Below are 24,725 nucleotides of genomic sequence, written 5' to 3' on the forward strand. Positions count from 1 at the left end.
CTCCTTTTTTATTTGAACTCTCTCTTATACAAAGCCTGAACTACAACTTGGTTTTGCAGTCTGCCTTCTTAATTTTTGTATTCTGTCTTCCAAATCATGCTGGATAATAATTGAATTGTACCTTACTGCACTTCAAACTGGTGTGACATTTAGATGATGGTCTAGATCCACTTTGTATTGGCAGAAAATTCAATTTTTTTTTGCCATTCATATGAGCAGGATGTCAAATTTTTATTAAAACAACATATTAGATGACTCAGAAATCATTATAGGTTTTTAGTTTATTTTTTATTTGTTTGATTTGATAGATTTATTGTAAAAAATGGTCTCATTTTTCTAGCTTTTCTATATCCATGCCATATAAAACATGACTTTGTAGCTCCTTCCATTGGGAGATGATATTAACTTCCCCATTTCTTGAATTTTGGCTTTCATAGTGATTTTCTTTGGCCAATGGAATGTGGTAGAAGTGAAACTAAGACTAATAGCTGTGTGCACTCCTGCTCTATCTTTGAATCCCTGCCACCACCATAAGGACCAGTCCTGAGTTAGCCAACTGAAGGATGAGAGACTACATGGAGGAGGACTGAGTGACTTAAACTAAGGCCAAACTAGAGTAGCATGCTGCAACTTGTCTATTGTATGCACATTCATGGGCAAGGTCAGCCAACATCAAGTGAGCAAAGAAAGTCACCCAGCGAACTTGGAGACTTGGTAGCGAAAAAAATATCTATCTATATCTATCTATTATTTTTATTTGTCACAGTTACTTTGTGGTTGCTATTTTATATCTTACTATTAAGGCCATTAATAATGGATATCCTACTATGATGTGATTAATATTTATAATCAGTTGATTGGAGGTGATTATTTTAGATAAATTGGGTAAACCCAATTCAACCAGTTTAAGGGTCTTATGAGCAGAACTGAGGCTTTCCAAAAGCAGAAGAAAATCTGTTTTTAGGTTTATAGCTTCAGTTCCTGCACAAAAGTTTCAGCCTCTATTTTCTGACAGCCATCCCAATGGATTTTGGAGTTGTTTAACCAGACCCCAAAATCAAGAAAGACAATTCCTTGCAATAAGTCCCTTAATATATACTTCCTGCTGATTCTGTTTCTCTAAATGAAATCTGACAAAAAAGTGATACCTTACACTTAAGAAAAAAAATAGGTAACAATAGCAAAAGTAACCATCTGTATTAGTTTGTTTTCACACCACTGATAAAGACTTACCTGAGCATAGGCAATTTATAAAAGAAAGAGGTTTTAAAGGACTTACAGTTCACATGGCTGGGGAGGCCTCACAATCATGATGGAAGGTGAAAGGCATGCCTCACGTGGCGGCAGACAAAAGAAGAGAGTTTATGCAGGAAACTCCAGTTTTTAAAACCATCAGATCTAGTGAGACTTATTCACTATCATGAAAACAGCACAAGAAAGACCTGCCCCCATGATTTAATTATCTCCCACCAGGGCCTTCCCACAACACATGGGAATTATGGGAGTTACAAGATTAGATTTCAGTGGGGACACAGAGCCAAACCCTATCTTTCCACCCTGGCCTCTCCAAAATTTAATGTCCTCACATTTCAAAACCAATCATGCCTTCCTAGCAATCCGGCAAAAACTTAACTCATTTCAGCATTAACTCAAAAGTTCACAGTCCAAAGTCTCATCTGAGACAAGGAAAATCCCTTCCACCTATGAGTCTGTAAAATCAAAAGCAAGTTAGTTACTTCCTAGATACAATGAGGGCACAAACATTGGGTAAATACAGCCATTCCATGTGGGATAAATTGGCCAAAACAAAGGGGCTGCAGGCCCCATGCAAATCAAAAATCCAGCAGGGCAGCCAAATCTTAAAGCTCCAAAATGGTCTAATTTGATGCCATGTCTCACATCCAGGTCATGCTGATCTAAGGGGTGGGTTCTATGGTCTTGGGTAGCTCTGCCCCTGTGGCTGTGGAGGGTACAGCCTCCCTCTTGGATGCTTTCATGGGCTGGCATTGAGTGTCTGTTGTTTTTCCAGGTGTACAGTGCAAGCTATCCATGGATCTACCATTTTGGGGTTTAGAGGACATTGGTCCCCTTTTCACAGCTCCACTAGGCAGTGTCCCAGTAGGAACTCTGTGTGGGTGCTCTGACTCCACATTTCCCTTCTGCACTGCCCCAGTACAGGTTCTCCATGAGGGCCCTGCCCTACAGAAAACTTCTGCCTGGGCATTCAGGTGTTTCCATTCAACCTCTGAAATCCAGGCAGAGGTTCCCAAACCTGAATTATAGACATCTGTGTACTTGCAAGCTCAATGTCATGTGGAAGCTGCCAAGGTTTGGGGCTTGCATAGGGCACCAAGTCCCTAGCTTGTACACAGCAAGGAGACCCTGGGCCCAGCCTAGGAAACCATGTTTTCCTCCTACACCTCCAGGCTTGTGATGGGAGGGGCTGCCACAAAGGTCTCTGATATGTCCTAGAGACATTTCCCCCATCATATTCATGATTAACATTTGGCTCCTGGTTAATTATGCAAATTTCTGAAGCCAGCTTAAATTTCTCTGCAGAAAATGGGATTTTCTTTTCTACTGCATTATCAGGCTGCTTTATTTTCTAGATTTTTATGCTCTGTTTCTCTTTTGAAACTGAATGCTTTAAACAGCACCCAAGTCACTTCTTGAATGCTTTGCTGCTCAGAAATTTCTTCTACCAGATACTCTAAATCATTTCTCTCAGGTTCAAAGTTCCACAAATCTCTAGTGCATGGTCAAAATGTCTCTGTGATCCCTCAACAGAGATGTTTTTATAGCCCTTGGTTATTGCTCAGAGAAACAGTTTAAGAACTTTATTTTTCTTTTTATCTCTGATTGCAATAAAATCTTTACTTGTTCACTTCATTCTGATTCAAACATTTCCCCCAGTTGTGATGTATATAGTGGTCAGACTACAAAAGCAAGGTGATTTTACAACTTTACTATAAGTCTTCACTTAGGTCCAGAAATTCCACGAGTTATGAGTTTATTTATTTTAATGAACCTGCCTCAGAGAATTATTTGAATCATTTGACTCAATGGAGGAAAAATGAGTTATGATGCAAAAAGCTAATAAATCTACATATTATTTCTATCTGGTTTGCAATGCATTCTACCCTTTTTCTTTTTACTTCGTCCCAAAAGATATAACTTCCTCAAAAAGTTTAGCTAATATTAACGTGAAAAATTTCATTGTTATTAGCTGGAGAACATGACTTAAAAATGTATGGGATAACAAATAATAGGAACACCAGCAGTAGCTAAGTTGCTATGAATATTCCATATGTAACTAGCAATCCTGTAGCCATAGATCATTGTTATCACATGACTCTAAGTTTGCTTCTGAACCAAAGTGGATCAGAATTTTTATTGGAAAAATATTAATATTTTGTTTATAAGATAAACTAAAGTACAAATGACATATAAAGTATAAGTTTTCAATTTTAAATCATATACAGGATTTCATGAAAATCCTTTGATTTCTTCTACTTTAGCGTGGAATAGAGAAGAGGAGTAAAAATGCAGATCAATAAATTGAGCAAGGCTATTACTTCATTTGACCATTTGAAAATTTGCATTTAGAGAAAACAAAAATATGTGCATAATTGTAAAACTTTTGTTGGTCTCACAAAATGTAGACATTTAGCCATCATACACTATTTAATAGCAATGTGAAAAACATATTCAAGAGATGATGAGGAAAATTATTTCTGAGAGGAAGCACATTCTGATGAGGAAGCAGATAGTCCTTCTCAGCAGACCATATAAAATAGAAAAAAGAATGAGCCATGTGCAGGCAGCACAGGTTTGGGAAGGGGGTGTTGGTGAGGAGTATGAAAAGGGAGTAAATAAACAAAATAGCTAGTAATGGTGAGTGTTTGGAGAAAGACTATAAGTCACTTGGAATCTGGGGAGAAGCCAGGAAAGATTCTGAAAAATCAGCTTTCAAAATGATTGAGACCACAGAGAGATAAATTCATAAGAAGTATTTTTTTCAGCATTAATTCAAAGTCCACAGTCCAAAGTCTCATCTGAGACAAGGCAAGTCTTTTCTGCCTATGAACCGGCACACTCAATACCAAGTTAGTTACTTTCTAGAAAAAATGTGGGTACAGGCATTGGATAAATACACTCATTCCAAATGGGAGAAATTGGCCAAAATGAAGGGGCTATAGGCCCTATGCAAGTCCAAAATTCAGGAGGCAGTCAAATCTTAAAGCTCCCAAGTTATCTCTTTGACTCCATGTCTCGCATCCAGGTCAGACTGAGGCAAGAGATGGATTCCCATGGTCCTGGGAAACACCACCCCATGGCTTTGCAGTGCATAGATTTTCTCCTGGCTGCTTTTATGGGCTGACGTTGAGTGTCTGTGGCTTTTCCAGGTACATAGTGCAAGTTGTTGATGTATCAATCTTTCTGGGGCCTGGGAGACTGTTGTCCTCTTCTCACAGCTCCACTAGGTGGTGTACCAGTATGGACTCTGTGTCGGGACTCTGTGTCAGGGCTCTGACCCCACATTTCCTTTCCACACTGACCTAGAAGAGGTTTTCCATAAAAGCCTGCTCCTGCAGCAAACCTACCTAAGCATCCAAGTGTTTCCATTATATCCTCTGAAATCTAGGCAAAGATTCCCAAACTCCAATTATTGACTTCTGTGCACTCACAGGCTCAACACCACATGGAAGCTGCCAAGGTTTGGGGCTTGCACCCTCTGAAGCCATGGCCTAAACTGTACCTTGGCCTCTTTTAGTCATGGTTGGAGTGGCTAGGACACAGGGCACCAAGTCCCTAGACTGCATATAGCAGATGGACGCTGGGCCCAGCCCATGAAACAATTTTTCCTCCTAGGCCTCTGGGCCTGTGGTGGCAGGGACTGTTTCAAAGGTCTCTGACATGCCCTGGAGACCTTTTCCTCATTGTCTTGGTGATTGACATTTGGTTCCTTGTGACTTATGCAAATTTCTACAGCCAGCTTGAATTTCTTCTCAGAAAATGGAATTTTCTTTTCTATTGCAGTCAGGCTCCAAATTTTCTAAACTTTTACACTCTGTTTCCCTTTTAAAACTAAATGCTTTTAGGAGCACCCAAGTCACATCTTGAATGCTTTGCTGCTTAGAAATTTCTTCCTCCAGACTGGGTGCAGTGGCTCAGGCCTGTAATCCCAGCACTTTGGGAGGCTGAGGTGGGTGGACCACAAGGTCAGGAGTTCAAGACCAACCTGGCCAAGAGGGTGAAACCCCATCTCTACCAAAAATACAAAAATTAGCTGGGAATGGTGGCAGGTTCCTGTAATCCAAGCTACTCAGGAGTTTGAGGCAGAGAATTGCTTGAACCCAGGAGGTGGAGGTTGCAGTGAGATGAGATCAATCCACTGCACTCCAGACTGGGCAACAGAGCAAGACACCATCTCAAAAAAACAAACAAACAAACAAAAACACCTAAATCCTCTCCAGATACTCTAAATCCTCTCTCAAGTTCAAAGTTCCACAAATCTCTAGGGAGTTCAAAGTTCCACAAATCTCTAGGGATGGGGCAAAATGCTGCCAGTTTCCCTTTGCTAAAATATAACAGGAGTCACCTTTGCTCCAGTACCTAACAAGTTCCTCATCTTCATCTGGGAGCGCCTCAGCCTGGATATCATTGTTCGTATTATTATCGGCATTTTGGTTAAAGCCATTCAACAAGTTTCTAGGGCATTCCAAACTTTCCCACATTTTCCTGTCTTCTTCTGAGCCCTATAAACTGTTACAGCCTCTGCCTGTTACTCAGTTCCAAAGTTGCTTCCACATTTTGGGGAATCTTTTCAGCAGCATCTCACTCTGTTGCCACCAGTTTGTTGTGTTAATCTGTTCTCACACTGCTAATAAAGACATACTTGAGAAAAGGCAATTTACAAAATAAAGAGGCCCAATGGACTCACAGTTCCACGTGGCTGGGGAGGCCTCACAATCATGGCAGAAGGTGAAAGGCACATCTCACATGGCAGCAGACAAGAGAAGAGAGCTGGTGCTGGGCAACTCACCTTTATAAAACCACCTCATGTGACTTATTTACTATCATGACAATAGCATGGGAAACACCTGCTACCATGATTCAATTACCTCCCAGCAGGTCTCTCCCACAACACATGGCAATTGTGGGAATTACATCAAGATGAGATTTGGGTGGGGACACTTCCTAACCGTATCAGTCATATTGGAGAATGGATTTCCAATGCCAAAGTATCCTTGCAGCAATGAGGAACTGGAGTAACATTTCCTAGAGGACACTGGAAATATTTTTACAAAGCCAACAACACATAGGTCTGAGAAGTAGGTAGACCTATACAAATACAGTCAACTAAAATTCTATGCAGTCAGAATTTGTCTGATTTGCTGAAGGATACCATAAACAAGTTCTAAATGTATAAGGAGGCATTTATTTTGGAGCTAGGCTGATATGAGTTTTAATCCTGGTTTAGCTGATTTACTGCTTTTGTGACCCAGGGAAAGTCTGTTAATCTTCTAGAACCTCAGTTTCCTTTTCTTTAACATGTGGTGGTTGAGATAATAAGAGCTATTTAATATAAAAAGCCGGTTATATTAGATATTCAATGAATGGTAATAATTTTTGTAAGCGAGATATGCAACCAGTTAACTACTTACAAACAAGTGACATATTGAAGAGATTCACTGTAAAGTCCAGCATCACAATGACACAAGAATGCTACTGTGTGAGCATGGCCATATCTCTGGGTTTTTCTAATTTTCTAGTTAAGAGTCATTATAAATTGAAGCAAAAGAGACTGTGCTTATGTCAGTTGCACATTTATGTAAATATCAATTAGAAATTTATCAAGAGTTCTCATTTTTATTATCATTCAGTTATTACAAAAAGTAAGCCATTCTTAATGAAGGTTTCAGGCTGTGTTTCAGGAGAAATAAATAGCTGGTGGTAGAGCAGAGCTCCTTCTGAAACTCATTAGAAAAGTGAAATAAAATAGAGAAATCATAGATTGAATATGGCGGACATGTGGAATGGTTAAAACTCTAGAGATGGAAGAACCTTGGGGAGGTGAAATGAGTTCTGCAGCTGCTTCTACCCTGGGTTGTGGGTAGTATTTTTTGTTACTTATGATACAAGTCATGTATATTTATTGAGAAAAGTATATGCATAGGCAAAACAAAAAGTATTGCAAAAATTCCACGAGTTATATATTTCTGTTGTTGCCATGTGGTATGTAACTTCCCAGAGATTTTAATGCATGTGTTTGTATGTATATGGAGTTAGATATGTAAATACTTTTGTTACGAAATGAAATGATGCTTCAAAAAATTGTTAATAAATGGGGTTTTCCAACAGACTATATGCTATTTTTTAGGTTGATATACCAACATTGCTGTATAATATTCCATTTTGTGAAATATTTAGTGTACCTAAAACTTGATATTAGGTATTCAAGTTTCCAACTTTTTATTATTATAAGCAATTTCTCATTGTTACATCATCATCTTTGGGTACATATTTGATTATTTTCTTAAGATAAATCTCAGAACTGAGGTTGCTAGTTTCAGATGTGTAATATCAAATTGGCTTTCAGAAAAACAGTGCTATTTTATCATCCTCCATTAATTTTGTGAGTGACTTTCTCCCCACACCCTTGTACAAAAAATGCATTTTATATATATTAACAGTTCTCTATATTTTCTTTTCTTTTATTATTTTTTATTTTATTTTTTTTCAAATTCTGAAAATATCTTGCCTTTTTTATTAATCATGTCATCTAACACCAATTAAAAAAACAAATATGTGAATATGATATAAAAATACGATCCCAGGATTAACACTTGGTAGCCGGCACAGTTATCTCACAGAATATATGTTTGGAGGGCCAGGGAAAGGAGTTTATTTTTGTTTTTGCTTCTCTTAAAAAAATCCACAGCAGTGCAAGTAGGGTCAGGAGGGGGGAAGAGGGGAGAAAAGATTCTTTAGCAGCAAAATGTCCAAGGTTCTCTAATCACAATCAAATCAACGGATATTGGATTAAAAAAGAATTCATGAAGGGATGCTGCCCAGACCCATTAGCCATCACTAAAAGATTTCCATTGCCCCAAACTGTGACGTAAGAAGGACGTGCTTTATTACACACGCAATCATGAAACTTGTCCCTTAAGCTTTTGACCGTGTTTGTCACTTAAATATATGTACAGGAATCGGGCTCCTCTTCTCATCCATGTGCTTTCAGGTCTCAGCGTTTGCTGGCTCTGGGTGGGCCTGGGGTGGTTTGCCACACGTGGCCTCCAACACGTGCACGGCAGCTTCGCCGCGGCCGCCGCTTCTGCTCGCCTCGTCGGCCTTGGCTGTGTCTAGCAGAGGGTGGGCGGTGGGGACGGTTTAGTGATCGCTGTTCTGTTTCTCTCTCATCCACGCCTGAATCTGCTCTTTCAGTTCTGGCACTGGTTCCAGCATGCTCTCTGTCAGTGTCTGCCGGTTGAAGGGGTCCGTGGGGGAGTTGAGCAGGTGCCGCAGGATGATGGCGCGGTCCATGATGGTGCCGGCGGGCAGTCGCACGGGGTCAGTCATGAGGGTGTCCATCAGAGGGTCTCTGAACTCGTCAGGAGCGTCGCTGTAGTCGATTTCTGCAGTTCTCTATATTTTCTAATTGCATATACAACAATCAATACCCTTTGCTTTAATTTTTATTTTTATAATAGTAAATCAAAATCCTGCTAACTATATTGTTTATCCTTTAGAAAATGTAGTGTTTAGATTTTTTGTAATCCATTTTGTTTCCTTTCAAGTACGTGCAAAAATAGATTGTAACTTTTAAACTTATCATTTGCTTTGTAGTTGTTTAAAAGTCAATTTGTACAAAGAAGCTTAAAGATTTTATTAAAAGAAAATCCACACAACTCTTACATCAGGCTCAGAATCTCTTTCATATATAAATATTCAATGATAATTTATTCCTTTACCTTTATTACTTTATTTTGATATATAAATATTTAGCACAGGTAAGCTATCATGATCATATGTAAAAGAGGGATGTGATTTTACTTTTATTTTTGAAATAGTTAATTTTTATAGCAATATATCTTTCATATTAATAAATTGCACAAAATTTTTTATTCCATCTTTTCTAACAACTTGTTAGTTATGCATTCCATTTCTATTCTTTATTGGTTACTCCAGAGATTACAACATGAGTCTGCTTAGATTTATTTATTTATTTGTTTGTTTTTTGAGATGGAGTCTCACTGTGTCACCCAGGCTGGAGTGCAGTGGTGTGAACTCGGCTCACTGAAACTTTCATTTCCCAGGTTCAACTAATTCTCCTGTCTCAGCCTCCCAAGTAGCTGGGACTACGGGTGAGTGCCACTACACCCGGCTAATTTTTTATTTTTAGTAGAGATGGGGTTTCACCATGTTGGCCAGGCTGGTCTCGAACTCCTGACCTCTGGTGATCCACCTGCTTTGAACTCCCAAAGTGGTGGGATTACAGGCGTGAGCCACTGCTTAGGGGGTTTTATGGTGGGGTTTTTTTTTTGGGTTGTTGTTGTTGCTTTTTATTTGGTCTCAGCAATTGCCTTGAGGTCTGCCATGTTCCTACCATGTCTTCTGTTGCTTTCTTGGTTTCCTGCAGCAGTCCTTCAGGGTCTGAAATCTGGATTCTTGGTCTCCTGCGCACACCCTATCGTTGCTGTAGGTTCATATTTGAATTTAAAAATTCTTATTCATAATTTCTGCTAAGATTACCTAAATTTTCTAAAATATACTTTATGGGCATGCCACCTATTAGGTTTTTCTTTTTTCCACATCATATACTTAGAAACAGAGAGCACACATTTTCAATGAAATTCCAGATGAAGAAATCCAGAAAGGAGAAATACAATGCATTCATTTTATTTTGTTTTCTAGTGTGAAATCTTGTATCAATTGTTAAATCTCATCTATTTTTTCAGAGGTGATAATCATCATAATTTATCTGAATTATACATATTCTCTTCACCAAGAATTTTATATATATTCTCTATACTAAGCCTCTGAGATTTCATCTGTATTGAGGAGATATTTATTTCAAATTTTAGTTAATAAAAGCTTATTATACATATTAAGCTTCTTTCTAATATACATATTAAACTTTTTTGGTGTGTGCATGTCTTTGCACTACTTCAAAAATGTCTTATTTCATATAAAATCATTTGGGAAATGTAACACTTTTCTGTTGAATTGATTAGCTTGAGACTTTTTAAAAATGTGTAACTCTTTTAAGAAGCCCAAGACATCTTAAAAATGTGTAACTCTTTTGGAATGCATAATCTGTCTCATTAATATCTACAAATATATCTAACATGGATGTGAAGCTTGAAGGAATCAGTAAAGACACAGCAGGGAAAAAGCTTTTGCTAGAAAAGCTTTGATGGGTATTTTTTTCAAGGTAGTGCTTCTCTCTTGTCTGATGCTTCATTTTAAACAGGAAGATAGAAATTTTCTCCTAGGCAATACTGTTTTTTAAATTTTAACCTCATTACTAATCAGGAAGTTGCTCTATAATTTTATTTTGAATCTTTTTGAAGAGAAATATGTTAGCCTCTGACTAGGTAAAGCAAAGCAAATACAGTAGTAAGATAAAGCAGGAAAAATGCAACAGAAAGTGAACTATACTTTACTTTTTTAATCACCCAAACATGAATTTTGTTAAGAACAAAGCACAAATAAGGCAGAGTCCTATATTCATTTTACAAAATAATTTTAAAACTTATAAAATATATTTATAAATATTTAAAATGTAGCTGAGGATAAAATAGAAATCCTAATTTAAAAATTTAATAATTTAAACTTCAGTAAACTCTGATATGAGGGTGGTATTAAGGGTCATTCCAACAGACTATATCAGATTATATTTCTCTCTCCCCACTGTGGGCATAAGGTTAAAGAGAGAGGAAGTAGGAAAAAAATAAAGAATAAAATCTTCAATCTAAATTATACATTTTGTGCTTTGGTGAAGCAAATCTAAATGGTAGTTATGAATGGAGGAAAAAGAGATACTTAAGAAGTGGAGCAAAATGGCTGAGTAGAGCCTCCACTGATTGTTTCTCTCACGGGAATACCAAATTTTAACAACTATATGCACACATACAAAAAAACGTTGTCATGAGAACAAAGAATCCAGTGAGCAGTCACAGTACCTGATTTTAACTTCATGTTGCTAAAAGAGGCACTGAAGAGGGTAGGAAAAACAGTCTTGAATTATTGATTGTACTCCTTCCCTACTCCTTCCCTATTCCTGGGCATTGGCTCACGGAATGAAAAGAGAGTCTGTGCACTTGGAGTTGAGAGAGCACAGTGACTGGAGGACTTAGCATCGAACTCACTGCTGCCCTGTCACAGTAAAGAGCAAAGCTATGCTTAGCTCAGCAAGCACCCACCCATGGAGGAAACACTTGGACTGGTCCTCACTGAGAATTGCCCATCCCAGTGCCGGAACTTGAGGTTCTCGGCAAGACTCATTTCTGCAGGCTAAAGTGTTTTAGGATCCTAGATAAACCTGAAAGGTAGTCAAGGACACAAGGACTGGAATTCCTAGGCAACTACTAGCTCTAGGAGGGCTTAAGGCCAGTGGACTAAGGTGGCATGTCATCTAGGGAGACACCAACTAGATGAGATAAGGAAGTGTTTCTACCACCCCTCCCCCAATAACAGGCAGCATAGCTCACAGCAATGAAAGTTACTTCTTCCTTCTGCTTTAGGAGAGGAGAGCAAAAAGTAAAGAGCACTTTGTCTTGTATCTTGGATACCAGCTCAGCCACAGTAGTATAGGGCACTGGATGGAGTTGTGAGGCCCCCATTCTAGACCCCAGTTCCTGGATGACATTTCTAGACACACTCTGTGCCAGATGAGAACCTGCTGTCTTGAAGGGAAGGGCTCAGTCCTGCCAAGATTCATCACTTACTGACTACAGAGCCCTTGGGTCCTGAAAAATCAACAGCAATACCCAGGTAGTATACCATGGGCCTTGGGTAGGTCTGAGATAAGCTTGCTTCAGGTGAGACCTAGAACATTTCTAGCTGTGGTGGCTACAGTGAAAGACTCTCTTCTGCTTGAGAAAAACAGAGAGAGAGTGAAAGGGACTTTATCTTGTACCTTAGGTACCAGCTCAGCCAAGGTGGGGTAGGATACCAAGGAGGACTGAGGGTCCCTGAGTCAAGGTCTGGGTTCTTGGATGGGATTTCTGGACCTCTAATGGGCTAGATGGGAGACAACTGCCCTGAAGGGTGAGTCCCAGGACAGGCAGCATTCACCCCAAGCTGGCAGAAGAGCCCCTGGGCCTTAGTGAGCATTGGCAGTTGTCTGGCATAACTCCCTGTGGGCCAGTATTGGTGGTATCCACTGAGAAAAGCTCCTCTGCCTATGGAGAGGAGAAAGAAGAGAGGAAAGAACTTGGATTTATGGGTTGAAGACCAGCTTAGCTGCAGTAGGTCTTCATCAGCAGCATGAAATGAACTAATACAGAAAATTGGTACTGAGAGTGGGTTGCTGCTGAAAAGATACCTGAAAATGTGGAAGGTGACTTTGGAACTAGGTAACAGGCAGAGATTGGAACAGTTTAGAGGACTCAGAATAAGACAGGAAAATGTGAGAGAGTTGGAGCCTCTTAGAGATTTGTTGAATAGCTTTGATCAAAATGCTGATAGTGTTATGAACAATAAGGTTCAGGCTGAGGTAGTTTCAGATGGAGATGAAGAACGTTTTGGGAACTGGAGTACATGTCAATCTTGGTATGTTTTAACAAAGATACTGGCAGCATTTTGCCCTTGCTCTAGAGATTTGTGGAACTTCGAGCTTGAGAGAGATGAGTTAGGGTATCCGGCAGAAGAAATTTCTAAGCAGAAAGAATTCAAAATGTGACTTGGGTGCTGTTAAAAGCATTCAGGTTTAAAAGGGAAACAGAGTATAAAAATGTGCAGCCTGATGATGCAGTAGAAAAGAAAAACCTGTTTTTTGAGGAGAAATTCAGGTCGGCTGCAGAAATTTGCATAAGTAGCAAGGAACCTAATGTTAATCCCCAAGACCATGGGTAAAATGTCTCTAGGCCATGTCATAGACCTTCATAGCAGTCCCTCCCAATACAGATCTGGAGGCCCAGGAGAAAAAGTAATTTTGTGGGCCAGGCCCTGGGTCACCTTGCTGTGTGCAGCCTAGGGACTTTGTGCCCTATGTCCCAGATGCTACAGCTGTGGCTGAAAGGAGCCAATGTACATATTGGGCTGTGGCTTCAGAGGGCAGAAACCCTAAGCCTTGCCAGCTTCCATGTGGTGTTGACCCTGCAGGTGCACAGAAGTCAAGAATTGAGGTTTGGGAACCTCCACCTAGATTTCAGAAGATATATGGAAATGCCTGGATGCCCAGGCAAAAGTGTGCTGCAGGGGTGGGGCCCTCATGTAAAATCTCTGCTAGGGCAGTGTAGGAGGAAAATGTAAGGGCAAAGTCTCCACACAGAGGCCCTACTGGGGCACTGCCTAGTGAAGCTGTGGGAAGAGGGCAACTGTTCTCCAGACCACAGAATGGTAGATTCACTGACCGCTTGCACTGTGTGCCTAGAAAAGGTTTTTGTTCATTTGTTTATTTGTTTATGCAATAAATGTTAAATTTTCACCAGTTTAAAATAATTGGTTATAAGATAGTATTTGGAATCCTCATGCTAATCTCAAATCAGAAAACATACAAAATGTATACAAAAAAATAACAATAAATTAGAGCATGCCATCAGAGAAAATCACCTTCACTAAAAGGAAGATGGGAAGGAAGGAAAAAAGGAAGAGAAGACCACAAAACAACCAGGAAATGAATAACAAAATGACAAAAGTTTTTACTTATCAATAGTTACATTAAATATAAATGAACAAATTTCTTTCTAGTCAAAATGAACAAATTTCTCTCTAATGAAAGATATGGAATGGCCAATGAATGAAAAAAATAAGACCCAATAATCTGTTGTGCCTACAAGAAACACACTTCACCTATAAAGACAAATATAGACTGAAAATATAGAGGTAGACAGAAAAAGATATTCCATGCAAATGGAAACCAAAATAGAGAATGAGCAGCTATACTTACACAAAATAGATTTTAAGACAAAATAGATTTAAGACAAAGAAGTTGTTTATAATATTATAAAGTGGTCAATTCAGAAAGAGGAATAGTTCTAAATACATCTGCATTCAACACTGGAGCACTGAGATATATAAAGCAAATGTTATTACAGCTCAAAAGATAAATACACCCTAATACAATAATATCTAAATACTTTAATACCTCACTAAGTTTTAGACAGATCAGAAAGAAAATCAACAAAGAAGCTTCAAACATAATCTGTACTACAGACCAAATGATACTAACAGAATGTTTTATCCAATGACCACAAAATACACATTCTTCTCAACACATGGATCATTCTCTAGGACAGATCATATGTTAGGAAACAAAACAAGTCTTAAAAATTCGAGAAAAATTGAAATTATATGCAGAGTTTTCCTTGACCACAATCGTATCAAACTAGACATCAGTAACAAGAGAAAGTCTGGAAACTATACAAACACATGGAAATTAAACAATATGCTCCTGATGACCAGTGGATTAATAAATTAAAAAAAATTAAGAAATTTCTTGAAATAAAAGATAATGTATTAGTACCTATGACATACTGTGAAAGCAGTACTAAGAGGAAAGTTTACAGCTATATGTGCCTACACCAAAAAGGTACAAAAACCTGAAATAAAGGACCTAATAATTAACTTAACCACCCCCCCCCAAAAAAACAAGAGCAAACCAAACTCAAAATTAGTAGAAGAAAATGAATAACAAAGATCAGAGTAGAAATAAATGAATTTGAAATAAAACAATACAAAAGGATAATAAAACAAAAAATGGGCTTTCTGGAATGATAAACAGAATTGATTAATCTTTATCCAGACTAAGAAACAAATAATATCCAGGCTAATAAAGACATACTTGAGACTGGGTAACTTATAAAGACAAAGAGGATTAATGGATTCACAGTTCCATGTGACCAGAGAGGTCTCACAATCATGGCAGAAGGTGAAAAGCAAATCTTACATTGCAGCAGGTAAGAGAGAGAATGACAACCAAGTAAAAGGGATTTCCCCTTATAAAACCATCAGATCTCATGAGACTTATTCACACCATGAGAACAGTATGGGGAAAACTACTCCATGATTCAATTATCTTTCACCAGGTCCCTCCCACAACAAGTGGGAATTGTAGGAGATACAATTCAATATAAGATTTGGGTGGGGACACAGCCAAACTATATCATTGCAGACTAGGCCTGTCCCAAATCTCATGTTCTCACATTTCAAAACCAATCATGCCTTCCCAGCAGTCCCCCAAAATCTTAACTGATTTCAGCATTAACTCAAAAGTCCATAGTCCAAAGTCTTATCTGAGACAAGTCCATTCCATTTACGAGCCTGTAAAATCAAAAGCAAGTTAGTTATTTCCTAGATGCAATATGGGCTACAGGCTTTGGGTAAATATGCCCATTCCAAAAATTGGCCAAAACAAAGCGGCTATAGGCCCCACACAAATCTGAAATCCAGCAAGGCAGTCAAATTTTAAAGCTCAAAAATGATGTCCTTTGAATCCATGTCTCCCATCCAGGTCATAGTGATGCAAGAGGTGGGCTCCCATGGCCTTGGGCAGCTCCATCTTTGTGTCATTGCAGGGTACTGCTCCCTTCCTGACTGCTTTCATGGGCTGGCATTGAGTGTCTGTGGCTTTTTAAGGTGCATGGCGCAAGCTGTCAGTGGATCTACCATTCTGAGATCTGGAGGATGGTGGCCATTTTATCACAGCTCCACCAGGCAGTATCCCAGTGGGGACTCTGTGTGGAAGCTTCAACCCACATTTCCATTCCACACTTCCCTTGCAGAGGTTCTCCATGAAAGCCCTGCCTCTGCAGCAGAATTCTGCCTGGACATCCAGGCATTTCTATACAGACTCTGAAACCCAGGTGGAGGTTTCCAACCCTCAGTTCTTGACTTTCATGTACCTCTGACTCAACACCATGTGGAAAATGCCTAGGCTTCAGGCTTGCACCCTCTGAAGCCACAGCCCAACCTGTAATTTGGCCCCTTTTAGCCCTGGCTAGTGCAGCTGGGACACAGGGCACCAAGTCCCTAGGCTGCACATAGCAGCGGGGCCCTGGGCCTGGCTCATGAAATAATTTTTTCCTCCTAGGCCTTTGGGCCTGTGTTGGGAGGGACCCATCACAGTGAAGGTCTCTGACATGCCCTGGAGGCATTTTTTTCCAATGGCTTGGCAATGAACATTTGGGTCCTCATTACTTATGCAAATTTTTGCAGCCAACTTGAATTTCTTCTCAGAAAATGGGATTTTCTTTTCTATCACATTGTCAGGCTATAAATTTTCTGAACTTTTATGCTCTGTTTCCCTTTTAAAACTGAATACTTTTATTCAGTTTTAATTCAGCACCCAAGTCACATCTTGATTGCTTTGCTGCTTAGAAATTTCCTCTGCCAGATACCCTAAATCATCTCCCTAATTGTCAAAGTTCCACAAATCTCTGACACAGGGACAAAATGCTGCCAGTCTGTTTGTTGAAACATAGCAAGAGTCTCCTTTATTCCAGTTCCCAAGAAATGTCTCATCTCCATCTGAGATCACCTCATCCTGGATTTCATTGTCCATATCATTAGCAGCATTTTGATAAAAGCCATTCAAAAAGTCTCTTGGAAGATCCAAACCTTCCTACATTTTCTGTCTTCTTTTGAGCCCTCCAAACTGTTCTAACCTCTGCCTATTACCCAGCTCCAAAGTCCCTTCCACATTTTCATGTATCTTTACAGCAGCGCCCCACTGCTTCGGCAGCAATTTACTGTATTAGTTTGTTTTCATGCTGCTGATAAAGACATACCCATGACTGGGTAGTTTATAAAGAAAAGGAAGTTTAATTGACTCACAGTTCCATGTGGCTGGGGTGGTCTCATAATCATGGCAGAAGGCTAAAGGCAAAAGGCAGGTCTTTCATCACAGCAGGGAAGAGAGAATGAGAACCAAGCAAAAGGGGAAGACTCTTATAAAACCATCAGATCTCATAAGACTTATTCACCACCATGAGAACAGTATGGGTGAAACTGCCTCCATGATTTAATTATCTCCCACTGGGAAGATACATGGGAATTGTGGGAGCTACAAATCAAGATGAGATTTGGGTGGGGGCACAGCTAAAGAATATTAATAATGCTAAAAAAATTTGATATAGAAGTCACATACCTCAAATTAATAAAAGCCATATATGACAGACCCACATCTAGTATCATAATGAATGGGGAAAAACTTAAATTCTTTCCTCTTGTACCTGGAACATCTGAGAATGCCCTCTTTCACCACTGCTATGCAAGATAGTACTGGCAGTCCTAGCTAGAGCAATCAGATGAGAGGATGAAATATCGGGCATCCAAATTGGAAAGAAAGATGTCAAATTATCCCATTTTGCAGATGATATGATCTTATACAAAAGATTTTTGGTTTTATGAAAAACCTAAACACACCATCAAGAAACTGTTAGAATTGATAAATCTTGTAAAATTGTAAAATACAAAGTCAACATACAGAAATCAGTAGTATTTCTATATGCCAACAGAGAACAATCTGAAAAAGAAATGTAAAAAGTAATCCCATTTATAATAGCTGCAAGTAATATTAAATACCTAGGAATAAACTTAAAGGAATGAAAGATTTCTACAATAAAACAATAAAACATTGATGGCAGAAAATGAAGGAGACACAAAGAATGGGATGATATTTTATGCTGATGAATTGGAAAAAAAATTGTTAAAATGTCCATACCACCCAAAGCAATCTACAGATTCAGTGCAATCTCTATCAAGAAACCAATAACATTCTTCACAGAAATAGAAAAAAAAAATCCTAAAATTTATATGTAACCACCAGAGATCCCAAATAGATAAAGCTATTCTGAGCAAAAAGAACAAAACTGGAGGAAACACATTACCTGACTTCAAGTTATATTACAGAACTGTAGTAATCAAAATAGCATGGTACTGGCATAAAAGCAGACACATAGACCAATGAAATAGAGAACACAAATATATCCATATACCTGCAGTTAACTCATTTTTGACAAAGATATTGAGAACATACACTGGGAAAAGACAGTCTTTTCAATAAATGGTTCTGGGAAAACTGGATAGCCATATGCAGAAAAATGAAATTAGATCCTTATCTCTTGCCATATACAAAATTCAAATGAAGGTGGATTAAGTGTAAGTCCTCTAACTATGAAACTACTGTAAGAAAGCATTGGAGCAGATCTCCAGGACATCAGTTTAGCCAAAAAAATTTTGAGTAATACCCTACAAGCATGGTTAACCAAAGAAAAACAGACAAATGGGATTTCAGTTGTGAAGCTTCTGCACAGGAGAAGATACAATCAACAAGGTGAAAAGACAACCCACAGAACAAAAGAAAATATTTGCAAACTACGCATCTGAAAAGGATCCATAACCAAAATATATAAGGAACTCACACAATTCTATGGGAAAATAATCTAATAATCAGATTTAAAAATTGTCAAAAGACCTGAATAGACTTTTCTTGAAAGAAGACATACAAATGACAAACAGGCATATGAAAAGGTGCCCAACAGTAATGATCACCAGGAAAATACAAATCAAAATGACAATGAGATATCATCTTGCTCCATTTTAAAGGGCTTTTATCCAAGGTGGCAAGGATGTGAAGAAAAAGGAATCCTTGTACATGGTTGGTAGGAATGAAAATCGGCACAACCACTATGGAGAACAGTTTGAAGTTTAAGTCTTTTTAGTCAAAAAATTAAAAATAGAGCTACCATCTAGTATACCAATCCTACTGCTGGGTATATGCCCGAAAGAAAGGAAATCAGTATATTGAAGAGAGATTTGCACTTCTATGCTTGTTGCAGCACTGCTCACAATAGCCAAGATTTTGAAGCCACCTACATGTCCGTCAACAGATGAATGGAAAAAGAAAACGTGATATTATATACACAATAGAGTACTCTTCAGCCATAAACAGAATCAGATTCTGTTATTTGCAACAACATGGATGGAACTGGAGGTCATTATATTAAGTGAAATAAGCCAAACAGAAAAGGACAAACTTTGCCTATTATCATGTATTTGTGGGAGCTAAAAAATAAAACATTGAACTCATGGAGATGGAGAGTAAAAGAATGGTTACCAGAGGCTGAGAAGGGCAGCAGGGTAGGGGGAAGTAGAGGTTAATGGGTACAGAAAGTAGTTAGAATGAGTAAGTCCTGGTATTTGATAGCACAAGGTGACAGATGTCAATAATAATTTAATTACACACTTAAAAACAACAGAGAGTATAATTGGATCCTAACACAAAAGATAAATGCTGGATACTCCATTATATATGATGTAATTATTGCACATTGCATGCCTGTATCAAAGTATTTCATGTATCCCATAAATATGTACACCTACTATGTAACCACAAAAATAAAATAATTTAGGCTGGGCATGGTGGCTCATGCCTGTAATCCTAGCACTTTGGGAGGCTGAGGCTGGTGCTTTGCCATTCCTCAAGAAGATATAAAAGACATATAACTATATGTGTAACTACATCAAACTACTGTAGCTAGACATTAGAACTTTAGTGAAAAAATAGAGGAAATATAGAAAAAATAAATATCTTCTAATATTTCCTGAAATGTAAATTTGTTCTTATATAGGCAAAAAAAAGAAAAAAAAAGAAAAAAAAGCAATATACTCTAAGATGTTTATGGCCCCTTAAAGTCACATTTGGCCACAGCATCACATTCATCCCAATCCTGCCAGATGAGCTGAGACTATATGTGGCCCACACAGGCTGTTCATGACCACATGCCAGTCCTGGAAGGACCTTTACTATTGTGGCCCTTGCCAAGGCTGTTAGGAGGCAGGAAGGCATCACAGGTACTGTTTCAGAATGCAGGAAGTCAACAGAGACTTACCATTGTGAAATTAGTGAAAGTACAACCTTTGAATTCCTCTTGACATTTATATGGAGTTCCTTTACAGTACTGAGACTGTCTATATCTATAAATTTGTATGGGCAGCTGTAACTTGCCATTCAAATATTTAAAATATATGAACCATGCATCTCTATTGCTTTCATTTATTTATCTTTCCTTAGACTATAACTGCAGGGTATATAGGCAAAAGCTAACACAATACAGTAGGTGGTAATGAACCACTTAAAATAGTAAATCTGGGGGACACTATGCAAGGACTCCTGCAACTGAATATTTAGCAGTATGTTCAACCATAAAATTCTAGGCAAATAGGCTGGATGTCCTAGGGAAATTAATATCTTCATTATAGCATTTTTGTTGCTTGTAGTATGTATAGAGAGGCAATTTTAAAGCATTTTCCTAAAGCCAAAGTTTATTATATTATTGGTGTAAACTTTTATAATTATATTTGCCTGGGATTGTTACTCTTTTTTTGGTCATTTTAAATGAACATTATGGTGCTATAAAAAATTGTAACAGCTTAGACAATTGCAGTAACTTCAAAGAAAATCACACACAGTGGTAAATTTTACCCAATAGAAAAATTGTTTTCTAATACTTAATTGTACACAAAGCACAAATCAGGTAGAAAAAAGTGTGAGTTACTTCAGCTATTTGTTTTAACAGGACAAAAAAATAACTTCACTGTAGGTCTTCTGTCTGTCAGAATGGCAAAAAAGCCACTGCCTGGCTTCTGTAAAAGATCATTGCTCTCTCCATAAATGTCACAATTTTCATTCAAAACCCTTTTTAGCTGTCAGTTTTTAAGCCAGAAAATAATAAGTTATCTCATACCATAGTCAAAACAAATTCCCTATTAGGTGACACTCATTGGAGAAAGCCACCAAGAAACAGTTATGGTGGATTGCTTTATTCCCAGTGCTTGTATCATTGTGGCACAAAACACCTGGAGAGTGTTACAGAATAAAGAATTAGTAACATTTGCTTTATAGCCATATTTAAGATAAAATGATAACAAGACTGCTACAGCAACAACAAAAGCTACAATTGTTGTTAATGCTACCACACTGACATAGTGCACACCTTCTCCTATGATAAACTCAACAAAGTAACCAGAAATATGACCAGTCCTAAACTTAATCCAGATGTTGGCCTATCAGTACATGCATGTTGCAAAGTCAACTCATTTTATTAGCATTAGCTTCCTTAAACAGAAAGACATAGTAATACCTGCCTTTCTCACTGTATAAAATTATTTTGGAGATAAAATTAAAACAAAGAAAAAGGAAGACTGGGCTAGTCAATGCAGCATTAAAGACAAGTAGAGGAAATTCAATGTGAGTTCAAAGAAGAAAAGAGGAGAGATGGCTCCCAACATGAGCAACCCAAGCTCTCCGTTCCAGGTCTTCAACGTTATCCTCAAACTTGGCTGTGTACCTTTCCTTTCTAATTTTAAAAAGAAAGACAGCATGTAATATACTTTACGGACACCCATGATTCATCACATGATTGATCATGTTTGCTTTAGAACAATTCTATGAAAAATAAAACATTATAGATAACATTTCAACTTTTCTTTATTCCTTCTCCAGTCAAATTTTCCTCACTCCTTTCCCAGAAGCAAAACTTTTTAGAAGTTGATTTTCATCATCATATTCTAGTTTCTTGTATTCAAAGAAATTTTAAGGTATAAATTTATATATATATGTATATGTATATGTTACACATATATATCCATGAACAATAGCACTATGTTTTCATTTCTATAAATGCCCTTAAGCAAAAAATAAATGCTTTGCTCAATATTGTAATATGGATATCCACCTATGTTGATGCATATGGGTTTGTTTTTCACATTTAAACTTTATATTATTTCACCAGATAAATATACTGCCTTTTATTTATCCATTTCTGTGTTGCTGGACATTTAGATTATTTTTTAACAATATTATGATACAATTATGCACCAACTCTTAACAGTTTTTTAGCCTTCATACCTAGAAGTGAAATTGCTGAATAAACTTTGGGCATTTTCAAGTTTCATAGACGTCAAATTGCTCTAGAAAGGAGTTATACCAATATGCCTATCTACCTATAGCAAGTGCATTATATCTTAAATTCCATATTGTCTAGTGGTATTCTGACACCGCTTTTCTTTCAGGTGATCTTTAAGGGATCCAGCTTCAGAGGGATGTGGAAGAAAGAACCAGGTAAGATTTCCAGTATTTTAGTTTTACAGATTCTGTTCTTGGTGGAGAATTAATGTGGGATTCAGGTAGACAAGGGCTAGCCAGAGAGCTGGGCTCATATAGGGAAGTCAGGACTGATTTCTGTAGTTCTGTTCTTAGAGGATTACTCAGGAGACAGGAGACAGGACACAGACAGTGGATACAGGTGAAGAATTAGCTCCCACTCACTAATAGGGAGAAACAGCCTTTGCTTGCCAACCTGGATCTTCTTGGTTCTGGTTGAGGTAATTTATGTCTGAAGTGAGTCCGTTTTTATAACCGTGTGTTGCCCAGGAATATGACACGCAAGGGCAAATGTAGCCAAATGGGAGATTCTGTTTTCACAGTTATACTCTTGCTCTTTGATTTCTGGGGAATTCCTGGTTTGTGAGAGACAAATATTAACCTTCACACCAATACATTTGGAATAATTAGTTATGAACTCATTGAAGAATAAACAGCAACAATGATGTTTTAAAACACCCTTCTTACTAGCTTTTCTAAAATGAATGAAACCTAGTTCAGTTAATTTAGGACATGCTGAGATTTACAAAATATTCGTACCATTGCAGATACTTTTCTGTTTGCCTGGGATGAACATACTTTCCTGTTCCATTGTGTTGTATGAAAATCCTTTTTTAATGCACTCCAATTCATGTCCACACTGTGTGAAACACAACCACAAATAATCCTTTTTTTACTTTACCACTTGAACCACTATGTGGGAATTTTGCATTTATGTGTGTATCTCCTTCATAACATTGCAAAAGGGGCAGGATGGAGGAGTAGGTAAGAGTGGAGACTGCCCTGGTCTGCTTGGAAATTCTGGCTCTACCACTTAGCATCTATCTGTGTAATGTGGGCAAGATCCTTTAACTTTGTGTAACTCACTTTTCTCATCTATAAAATGTGTACAGTAATTAACCTGTTACATAGCCTTATTGTGAGGATTAATTATGCTAGTATTAAGTTACCTGTGAAAGCATTTGGAAGAGTTCCTAGAACACTGACAGAGCCCAATACTGTTAGCTAGTCCTATGTTTATGTTCTTGAGGGCAAGGACGGTCTTCACTATGGATCCAGAGAACCTTGTACCAGATCTGGAAAGTAAATGGTTGCACAGGAATATGTGTTCAGTACCGTAAACACAGATGTACCTATTTTCTGAACAAGCATCTATATAGCATACATTTCATTCCAGTTGGCTTGTGTTCCATTTTCACATCAGCCTTAGCCATGCCTGTTAGCTATTTGTTTTGACAGATTTTTAGCTTAAGTTGTCACCTTCATGCCAAGTGTGCCAGATAAGTTATAAAAAGATGTGGAAAGCATAACTTTTAGCAGCACAGAGCATTCCATTGGCAGGGCATTTTGAAATGTTACATTATGTTAGTTACAAGGATGAGAAATACATTTATTTATGGATTCCACTAGAAGGTATTGTCCTCCCTCCACATAATGTATAGATATGTTTGAAGAAGACGATTGTTTAAATAGCTCCACATAAATCGTGACAATCACAGGATATGAACAAAACAATTTTGCATTTTAAAAGTGTTTATTTCTGAATCACACATCTTTTGTTTACAAATAATTTATGTTAGGACATAATTCCAAAAGAAACTTTTTTGTGTATACACAAAATAAATAATTTACATAGAAAAACTTTATCTTTGCTTGTTCCCCAATTAATAGAGCACATTTTAAATGTTGGTTGTCAGTAAATGGAATTGCAAAGGTTCTTAGATATAAGAACTTTCTAGCCCTTTTCTCAGGCATTTGCTTTTCAATTAAAATGGGAATTCATGTGAATAAACAAAGTAAGCATCTGTGACCCTTCATCCATCTGTTATAATGAAGTGGGAAAGTCATGTGCTTGTTGAATGCTGTAGCCTGTGTCCTACAGTGATGTTCTAAAGATAGCCTACTAAAACTTTGGTAGATTTTGATGTACTTAAGAAAGATAATCCAGAAACAACATTTAAAGTTAAAATTTACCAGTTGATTTTATACTATGCACCAATTGCTGGATTCCGGAACTTACAGAAAACATGTTAGCTAAAAATGGAAAAGACAAGGAAGAAGCTCATACAGATGAAGAATGTGATAGCGATGGAAATTAGATTCACTGAAAACCAGGTGAAATACTTAGAATGATGTATATTTAAATTTAGATATATACAATTTGTGCTCTCATAAAGGTCTTATTCTAAGCTCATTAGAGATGAGTAATTCAATATACAATACATTTAACCATTAGCATAGCTCATGTCTTCCATCTACATAGAAAAACCACTATAATATGACAGGAAATTGAATCCATATTTCTCCTTTTAAAAGACTTGAGAATTTAAAGACTGCTAAATGTTTGCAAAGTCGCTTCTGAGCTCTTTTTATTCATAGGCGACTT

Source organism: Sapajus apella, unplaced genomic scaffold (genome assembly GCF_009761245.1).
Source record: "Sapajus apella isolate SASKATOON/1434 unplaced genomic scaffold, GSC_monkey_1.0 scaffold8, whole genome shotgun sequence".
Classification (NCBI taxonomy): Eukaryota; Metazoa; Chordata; class Mammalia; order Primates; family Cebidae; genus Sapajus; species Sapajus apella.